Raw genomic sequence first — 9802 nt, forward strand, 5'->3', positions numbered from 1 at the left:
GGACTTTCTCCTTAGAGTAGCCTCGGTTATGGGTGTTTTTGGTCAAGTTTGTTTCAGTTTTGTTTTTTCCTGGTTAGCTCTTTTCTTTTCTGAGTTGTAAACCGAGTCTCATATTTGGTCCCTGTATGAGACAAGGTTAATGTAAGGGGACTACCATTTCTCTCTCTAATGCAAAGAAGCGCAGCTCTCCTGCGTTTTCGAAAAAAAAAGAAAAATTCAAATTTAGTATTTCTCTTCTTTGATTTTCAATTCTAAATATGTACTTAATTACCTGGGACTTTATTAGTGGGATTAGGTACATGAGGTGCACTAGAAGCAGTGTGGTGCCAATGAACGCGATGTTCAGCCAGCAGCCCGTGTACCGGAAGCACATAAATATGCTCCCTACTGTAGAGCAAATATACGCTATGATAGAGACCGTGATCACCAGACGGTACCTGTAAGTAAATTCAACCTCGTCGTCAGATAAATGATCCAAAAATAGGAGGACAAAGCAATTAACCTACCATGTCTCAAAATTTGTCTGGCACCATTTGTTCAGATTTGTGATGAATCTCATTAGACTTAGGAGCTGAACAGTTATGTGAGGTAGTACCCTGCTCCGAACGGGGCAACTTTTCCTGAAATAATTAGGTCAGATAGAATTAAACGCTAAGAAAGTGACTGAGATATATAGGCTCGTTGGTGGGAGAGCTGATCACCGTAGAGTTGTATCCAATAGGTTGGCGCGAATGTAGAGATCATGACAGAGCCCGCCAAGAGGAGCATCTTTGCCGGCCCCCACTGGGAGTGCCATGAGTTTCTACGGTCGTGTAGCTTGTTCGTGTACACGGTGGAGAAAAACATGACCAAGAAAAGGAGCTGGTGATAGACATTTTGTTAAGGCCAAAATGCAACACAAAGGAATAAGGGAGATAAAATGTTTCTAGTTTTTGAGCGAGGATACGTACGAAGCAGGTATGGCTGATGACCAAGACAGCATCCGCTGCAAGGCAATCGTGGTCACCGTGGCACCCGTTGTGGCGTTGTCCCTCAAAAAATGTCACGTGGCTTTCCCGTACCACCCATGCGAAGATGTTGGCCAAAAGGAAGAGCGCAGTGTACATGTAACGCACCGCCATTGGGCTTGGGTGCCAACAAAAACGATGGCGGCCGCCGGCATCCGGCCTCTCAGACTCAGTCCTCATCGCGCCTGTCTCTGCTACAACCTAATAACAAAACGCATGCATGTGAGGAGCATGTAAAAGTTTTAGATTATATATTCTACATTTCGCTAGCTATTTTGCATGCATATTCAGGACCGAATGAGGAATTACATAATAACCCACCAAAAGGAAATTAAGTGTATACATCCCTAGCCTGTTCCCTGCTGGGACTAATACATACAGGATGTATGCATCTTAACTATTATTTGACAATATATACATATACTTACTTCAGAAGAGGTAGACATGCTGGATCGATGGTTGATTTTGACTCCTACCTCGATCAGATCACTAGTTTGGTTGATGATTTTGGGTGTATCAGTGGTTGGTTGGTTGGTTGGTTTGTTGTGAAGCAGTGAACGAAGCTAGCTGCTGGGAAGTGACAATGCAGCACTATATATGCAAGTGCCTAGCTTGTGACTTACGCCGGTGCACGACTGCACTGAGAAAGCTTATATATAGGAGGAGGAGGAGGAGGAAGAAGAAGAAGCAATGCGAGGCCTGACTGATGGAAGACATGCATGCATCTAACGTGGAGCGCATGAATGGAATGGAATGGAATCGAATCAATCCCCACGTACGTACGTACTGGACGCCGTCGCATCGATCGCATGCATTCCTTGCTTTCTGTTTTGTGATGACGCGCGCGATCGACTTGACGAGGCCGGCCGGCCGGCCACGCTAGCTGTGTTCATGGCCATGGAGCGAGCTGCTGCTGCTGCTTCTTCCCTGGATCATGCATGCATGGGGGGCTGTTCGCCGGCCGGCGTGCGTTTAATTTGGTACGTATGTAAGCGAGCTCATCCGGTTGGGATGGCAACACACAATCTCCTTCTTAATTATATAGTAGTTGCAGCTGATCGATCGAGATGCATGGAGCTCTCTACTCTATCTGTGCAGCCGCGATACGTGGTAGGAAAGCAGGCAGACCAGCAGCATGCATCTATCACGCGCTCGCCGTGGCCGACGCCGCACTTTATTGACTCGGCCTCAGCTTCTTCCTGTTAGAGTTAATCTTGATCAGTTTAGTGTCTGTGAGTTAAGTGTATGTTGGTACATACGGATAGGGGTACCTCCTGCTCAGGTGTCCGGCCCCGACATGTGGGCTAGGCGCGTCGTGGTGGGCCCACCATCCGCCTCCATCACCTTCAAACCCTTAGAGCGCCGCTGTCACCTCACAGGTAAGGGCGCGATGGTGTCGGGCTCCGGCGTGTGCGCTAAGCGTATCGTGATGGACGCGTGCCACCACATGCTCGGCCGCCTATCCTCGATGATCGCCAAGGAGCCGCTCAACGACCAGAAGGTCGTAATAGTCCGCTGCGAGGAGATCTGCCTCTCCGCGGGCCTAGCCCGTCAGTGAGTCTTCTGACAGGGTGTCCATCCAGACGGGCGTAAGGTTATCCGTAACCTCTCCCTCGTTCTCTAGGTAACGTGGCGTACGGCCCGGGCCTGACAGCTGGGAACGTGGTCTCCGGACCTCCCTCGTGCTCTTGTAGGTTCGGCGCCTCCACGTGCCCACAAGAGCTGGGTGCTCTGGAGTGGCCTCCACGGGCCCGGACTCTCCAAGGAGGTCCGGAGCCGCCACGTGTGGAGGCCAGACCTCCACGGGCATGACCACTCCAACTGGCCTTGGGGGCTCGGACCCCTCTTTCCCCAGGAAGGGGTCCGGCGCCGCCACGTGCCGACACGGAGGCAACTTAGGGCCAGCCCTGCCATGTGCCCGTGGCAGAAGGCCCTCTGCGGGATGCCAGCCCAACTACCGCATTAAATACGGGTAGGTGGGCTGCGTGTGCCCAAATCAAGGCATGGTCTGCCCAACTGACACCACGGTAAGCCCGCCTATTTCCAAGGCGGCGCGTCGCTGTGCTCTGCGCGCGGGCAGACGGCGTGTAGTCACATCACAGTGCCGCGCGCGTGGGTGATGATGGCCTACTGCAGGTGAGCCGAGGCGTGCGTTGCAACAGTGTGCATGGAGGCGACGGCGCGGCGGGTCAGCGCTGCTTCTTCGCCTGTCAGAGGGTACTGACCCAACAGCGACAGCACGACTTACCCTGTGCGTAGTCACTAACGATAGGTACTGTGCCGGTAAGGCGGCACAGGGCCATATCCTGGCTGTAGATACGCACATCAACTTCTCGATCGCGAGGATTACAGGAAGGAGCTGGAGAAGAAGATCACATATCTCTCATATTACAGGCTCCTGTTGGTCAGGCCCACCTGTCGGGACCCCTGCACAGTGTAAGCACTCCCCTTAGTTTATAAAAGGGAGAGTGCACTCGTTAGAACGACAACGGCTAGGTCCATAAGGCTCTCTTAGGCTTTTTCCAAGCCCAACAATCTTTCAAGCAATACAACACTCAAGTGGACATAGGGTGTTACGCTCCGGCGGCCCGAACCACTCTAAATCCTCGCGTCTTTCCCGTGTTCATCCACCCTTTGATCAAGCGCTCCTAGGTCTCCCCAAACTCTTCCTAAACTAGGATTAGGTGGGTGCGTTCCGCCACTCGGCTGGAGATTTCCTCCGACATTTGGCGCGCCAGGTAGGGGGTCTTAGGTTTGGTTTGCGCTTGGTCGAAGCTCAAGACCGCAATGGCGCGGGAAAATAGGTCTCACGACCTCCTCTTAGGCGAGGAAGTGGCGTCATCCACGCCACACACCGTGCGCCGTCCCCCACCCAGGGCGGCAGCGCGTGCTGCTCCACAGCATGCTGCGGAGTGGGCCTCCGTGGCCCAATCGGTGCCTGCACCGAATGGGCCGCTCCTGGTGAGGCAGCCTCGCCTGACGTGCAGAGGCAGTGGCGTGACGACGTCGATCGCCTCCTCAACCTGGCACAGGCCTCCCCAGATTCAGCGGGGGGATCTGTGTCCAGACAGCGCCGTCGTCAGGGTGGCGCATCCAGCTCTGTGCACTCTCCATCAGTAAGGAGTGCACGGACCAAGGATCTCCGGGCAGAGCTCAACCGCAGACGTGCGGGAGAGGACGCCCGCGTGTCCATCGAGCGAGCGCGCAACCGCCGACTCAACATTGAGGGTCGGGATCTTGCGCCCGAGCTTGATGCGGCCGTGGCTAGGCCGCAGAGACTCGCTCAGGCACCGGTGTCGGGGGTGGGCTGCGCAGCGCTCGCAGACCACCTTCGCGCGGTCGCCTGGCCGTCCAAGTTTCGGCCCCACCTGCCGAAAAAGTATGACGGGTCAACCAACCCGTCAGAATTCCTGCAGGTCTACATCACCGCCATCACGGCGGCTGGGGGTAACGACGCCGTCATGGCGAGTTATTTTCATGTAGCCTTGACCGGGCCAGCCTAGACCTGGCTCATGAACCTCACTCCGGGATCCATCCAATCCTGGGGTGAGCTCTCCGCACGGTTCACGGCAAATTTTGCCAGTGCGTGCCAGCAGCACGGGGTGGAGGCCCACCTTCACGCCGTGAGGCAACAACCCGGAGAAACCCTCCGGACCTTCATCTCTCGCTTCACCAAGGTACGTGGAACTATTTCGTGTATCTCCGATGCATCTATTATCACGGCTTTCCGTCAGGGGTCCGTGACGAGAAGATGCTGGAGAAGCTGGTGACACATCAGGTGGAGATTGTCACCACCTTGTTTGCCTTGGTGGACAAATGCGCCAGGGCTGCAGAGGGCCGTGCGTGGCACTCTGCAACTCAGGGAGGACCCGCCCAGACGAGCGGGCCCAGTGTCACTTGTGGCAGAACCACTTGAATTATTCCGGCTCAAGTGCGCTAGTCATCGCTGTCCAGACGATACTAACTCAACGCACTTCAAATGGAGCAATCCATTGGTCGGTCGGGTCTCCGCGCGATACAACCACGGTTCAACAGGACCGAAGTAGGTTTATCTCGCACGAAGGCGAGTTTACAATTACAGTACAGCTCACCGTCTTTTAATTACAGCATATTAACATTATTACAAACCATCTTAATATCAACATAACTTATACAAACATAGTTTAAAACGACAAGCTAAACAGCTTGTCCAAGTTTACAGCGGAAGGGAAAATAAATCCGTGACTACACACGTCGCGAAGGTTGACACCGTACTCAGCCCAAAGCTTGGTGTCACTCAGGAGGGTCACTGCCAGCCGGGGGCGGATCCCACTCCACGGACCAGCCAAAAGGAACCGAAGTTGGCCATGCAGGGTTATCCGTAGGGTTCGCGAAAGTCATACCTGAAAAATTTACTAGCAAGACTGAGTATACCAATACTCAGCAAGACTTACCCGCTTCGTGGTATACTTAGCTAGGTAACTAGACTCATGAAGGCATTGTAAAGGTTCTGGGTTTATTTTCAGCTGAAAAGCAACAAAGAGTATGATCTACTTTCAAATTTTAGCTTTCAAGATTCTAGTTGATTATCCATTCTAGGTAAGCACCTACACTAAGCAAGCAAGGTTGAGATTAACTTTCATCAAGATAATTCCATCAATAATTACACTTCTTACTCTATATGGCAGAAGGAATAAACAGTCTCAATTTCTACGAGAGACGGACGATTCTGAATCGAGTTTCAACCTTGCAAGGTAAACCTAACTCACACGCTTGGAACACCAACAGGTCGTTCTGAAGCAACCGTTTGCCTTTCATTCTGGGTTGCGGAACAGGGCCACCACAAGCAACTGTAGGACCGTACGCACACTAATTGTGCAGGACATACGTCTGTAGCGCGACTACATGACCGTACTCTTGGCCGCAATGCGGAACGCACTCCCGCACATCGGTGCGTGAGAAAAACCAAATTACGAGTGGTGGGAGGTATGTCCATTTGCCGGGCCGATCGGTTACTAGGCTTGCCGCTTTACCATATTTCGCGGCATGTGGCTACTACTTTCAAACGCTTAGTAACTACTACCACACACTGTGAACTTAACAACTTTTATCAAAACATGACCCTGTCCATTATCCTTATAGTGATTGTAGAATAGTAAACATGCAACTCCTATATCGCGCGAGTGACAGGAAATCACTAGACTTTTACCGGTCCTATTTAGCAGAGCGTCTAAGCGAAAAGGACTCTGGTACAATACATTGGATTCCTAGGATTTATGCAACTAGGATTTTATTTCAACTCCTAGACGTAATGCAAGATATATAGTATAATAATAAAATGGTAATAAATTGAAATACTGGGGTATGCATCGGGGCTTGCCTTCTTGAGTGGGGTTGGGGGTAGGAGTGTCAGGGACTTCCGAACTTTGGTTCGGGGCTTCAGTTAGACTCTCGGCGACGTTGTTGGGTCTTCAGAAAACCCTTGATCTTGCTCCAGGACTAGTTCGTAGTCTCCGTCGTTGAGCGTCGTCGATTCTACATGGTATGCAATGATTTAAGTGAGATGGTGCTTGAGTTAAAGATTTTATTTCACGAAAAAGTTGCAATCCAATAATTAACACACATGAATTCATGAAACAAGGAGGGTTAATCTCAAGTTACTATTCACACTTAAGTTATGGTTATAGCACTGGAATTACTGAAAACAGAAACTAAAACATTTGAATTTGAATTCAAACTTCAAGTTTAAATTCAAATCTTAGATAAATAGAATTATAAAGTCTTAAAAATTTAATTATGAACTAATTATTAACATGTTAGATTATGATAAAAAGATCTAAACAAATAAGACTTAGAAACAAGCCTAACCAAATTCAAATTCCTTTAAATTTGATTTGCACAAGTTCAAAAGAACTTAAACTACAAAATAGTAATGAGCATGAAATTTTTATACTAGCTCACACATTATCTAAAGATGTTTTATACCAAAGATCACAAGAAAATAAGCTAGTATGTAAAAGTTATGCACAATATACCTTTTAACCTTAAGTTTAAAATAGAGTCAAAAGTATTTAGTTTCAAACCAAACTTCATTAATAAAAGTTATAGAGTTGAATTCTAGTTTCCAACAAAACTGGTTTGGAAATTTTTGAATTTTTCTACAATTTGTTATGAATTTTACAAGCCGGCAGCCTTGCCCACATGAAATAACAAAACCATTTAGGGGGTGGGGGTCCTTAGTTTCTTGCATCTGGGTCCCTAGGATAGGAAAATTATTCGCACATGTGCCCCTGCCAGCTCCCGACGGCGGACGGCCGATCTGCTCCGGCACGTTCCCACCGGCGGCGAGGTCACCGGCGGGGATGAACTGGCTTGGCACAACCTGCGGGACCTAGGGTGCTGTTTGGGAGGGGATGTGCTCGATGGGCAGGGGCGGAACACGGCCGGCGGCGAGGAGGGGCGGCGGCCGCGACGGCGTGCTGGTGTTCCCGGCGAGGGGCCGGCGAACACGGGCAACCAAGGCGCGCAAGAGCACCAGGGAGAGGTAAGGGTGCGATTCCCGTACTTCAATTGGCCGAGGAAGTGGCGGAAGATCGTTGTCGACGGTGAGGCGGTCCTTGGGCGTCTCCGGCGAGGGGCGGCACGGGGTCAGGACAATTCCGGCTAGGGGAGGCCGGAAGCTCGACCAGAGCAGGTCGGGGAGCTAGTGAAGGAGGTGAGGGAGCGCTGGAGGGCTGGAATTTGGGCGGGGTGTATTAGCCGTGGAGGATTCTGGCGAGGAGCGCGGCGGTTGGCTCGGTGGTCGCGAGAGGGAAGAAGAGGAAATCAAGCGAGGAGATGGGGTTCGGGTCGGGCTTTATAGGAGTGCATTGCTTCGTAGAAGAGAGGGAGAGGGAGAGCAGTCTTGGGGCCGGGCTATGCTTGGTGGGCGGCGCCGGCGTGCCCTTCGGGTGCGCGTGGCAGTCGCTCGGCACCGGTGGCCCGACGGGGCAGGACGAAGGGAGGACAGCGGAGGCGGCGCGGGCGGTGAGAGAGTCAGCACGGCGACACGTGGGCAAGGGGAGGGCGGCGCAGGTCTGCGGCCAGCACGGGAAGCGGCCAGTGGCAGCGGATCACGCGCGCGCGACAGAGACAGGGGAGATCGGGGACCTGAGGAAGAAGACGAGGACCGGTTTGCAAAAACTCAAAAGTACAAGGATCCCACAGTAAGGCTTTGGTAACTTTCAAACCAGTGCTCAAATGGAAATGGGCCCAAAAGCAAAAGTGTATGGTTTTCCAAAATCTACAACTTTGCTTTAAGGCTCACTTCCAGAAAAGTTAAGGATTTGTAATTAATATAAAATTTAACAAAATTTCCAAACTTTACATAAATCCTATTTTAAAACTACACTACATATATATCCTATGTGTAGTTTCACCTATATTTGCGATTTAAACACAAGTTTTTGACTTTTGCAAAATAACCCTTATACATTTAAATTCTACCCTCCATGCTTACCCATTTAACACTAAAGGACCTCTATTAAAATATAATTATATAAACAGCTCTTTTCCCTTAGCATTTAAATTTTTATACACACTTTTACCACATTTTGCACACAACTTCGTACTAAAATCTAGGGTGTAACAATGCTAAATACCTGAGCGTCACAGCCTTCCCCCCCTAAAAAGAATCTCGTCCCGAAATTCCGGAACAGTATAGAATTGAATGATCAAGTTCGAAGGTTGGCTTGAAGGAAGTCTGGAAAATTATGCTGAAGATAAGATTCGGTTTCCCATGTTGCTTCTTCTTCTGTGTGATGGTTCCACTGAATCTTGTACATTCTGATGGTTTCTCTCCTAGTGCTTCTTTCGTTGGTGTCTAACACTCTGATTGGATGTTCTGTATAGGTTAGATCAGGTTCGATTTCGATAGTCTGGGAATCGATGATCTCGGTAGGGATTTTGACGCATTTCCTAAGTTGAGATACATGGAAGATGTCATGGATGGCCGCTAGTTGAGGAGGAAGTTGAAGACGGTAAGGTACAGGTCCACAGATTTCAAGGATTTTAAAGGGTCCGATGTACCGAGGAGCAAGTTTCCCTTTTACGCCGAACCTTTGAATACCTCGAGTAGGAGACACTCGAAGATATACAAAGTCTCCAACTTGAAACTGTAATGGTCTTCTTCGTATATCAGTGTAGCTTTTATGCCAAGATTGGGCTGCCTTTAGATTAGTTTGTATAGTCTTCACCTTATCCTCTGCTTCCATGACCAGGTCAGGTCCAAAGGTCTTACGTTCGCCGGTTTGTGACCAACTTAGGGGAGTTCGACATCGGCGACCGTACAAGGCTTCGAACGGGGCCATTTTGAGACTGGTTTGATAGCTGTTGTTGTACAAGAATTCTGCCAATGGCAAGCTTTTGTCCCAATTTTTGTCATACTGAAGGACACAGGCTCTAAGCATATCTTCCAAGATCTGATTTACTCTTTCAATCTGTCCGTCTGTCTGAGGGTGATATGCGGAGCTTCGAATTAACTTAGTTCCAAGAGCATGTTGAAGTTGCTCCCAGAACCGAGCGACAAATTGTGCTCCACGATCAGAAATTATTATCTTCGGTACTCCATGAAGACGAACTATTTGATTCAGATAGATTTCCACATACTTTTTGGCATTATATGTAGTATGCACAGGAAGGAAATATGCAGTCTTGGTCAATCGATCAACGATTACCCAAATAGAGTCATGCCTCAGAGAAGTATTGGGCAAGCCAACAAAAAAGTCCATATTGATATCTTCCCACTTCCAAGAGGGGATAGGTAGAGGTTGAAGAAT

The sequence above is a fragment of the Panicum hallii genome, chromosome 3 (genome assembly GCF_002211085.1).
Source record: "Panicum hallii strain FIL2 chromosome 3, PHallii_v3.1, whole genome shotgun sequence".
Classification (NCBI taxonomy): Eukaryota; Viridiplantae; Streptophyta; class Magnoliopsida; order Poales; family Poaceae; genus Panicum; species Panicum hallii.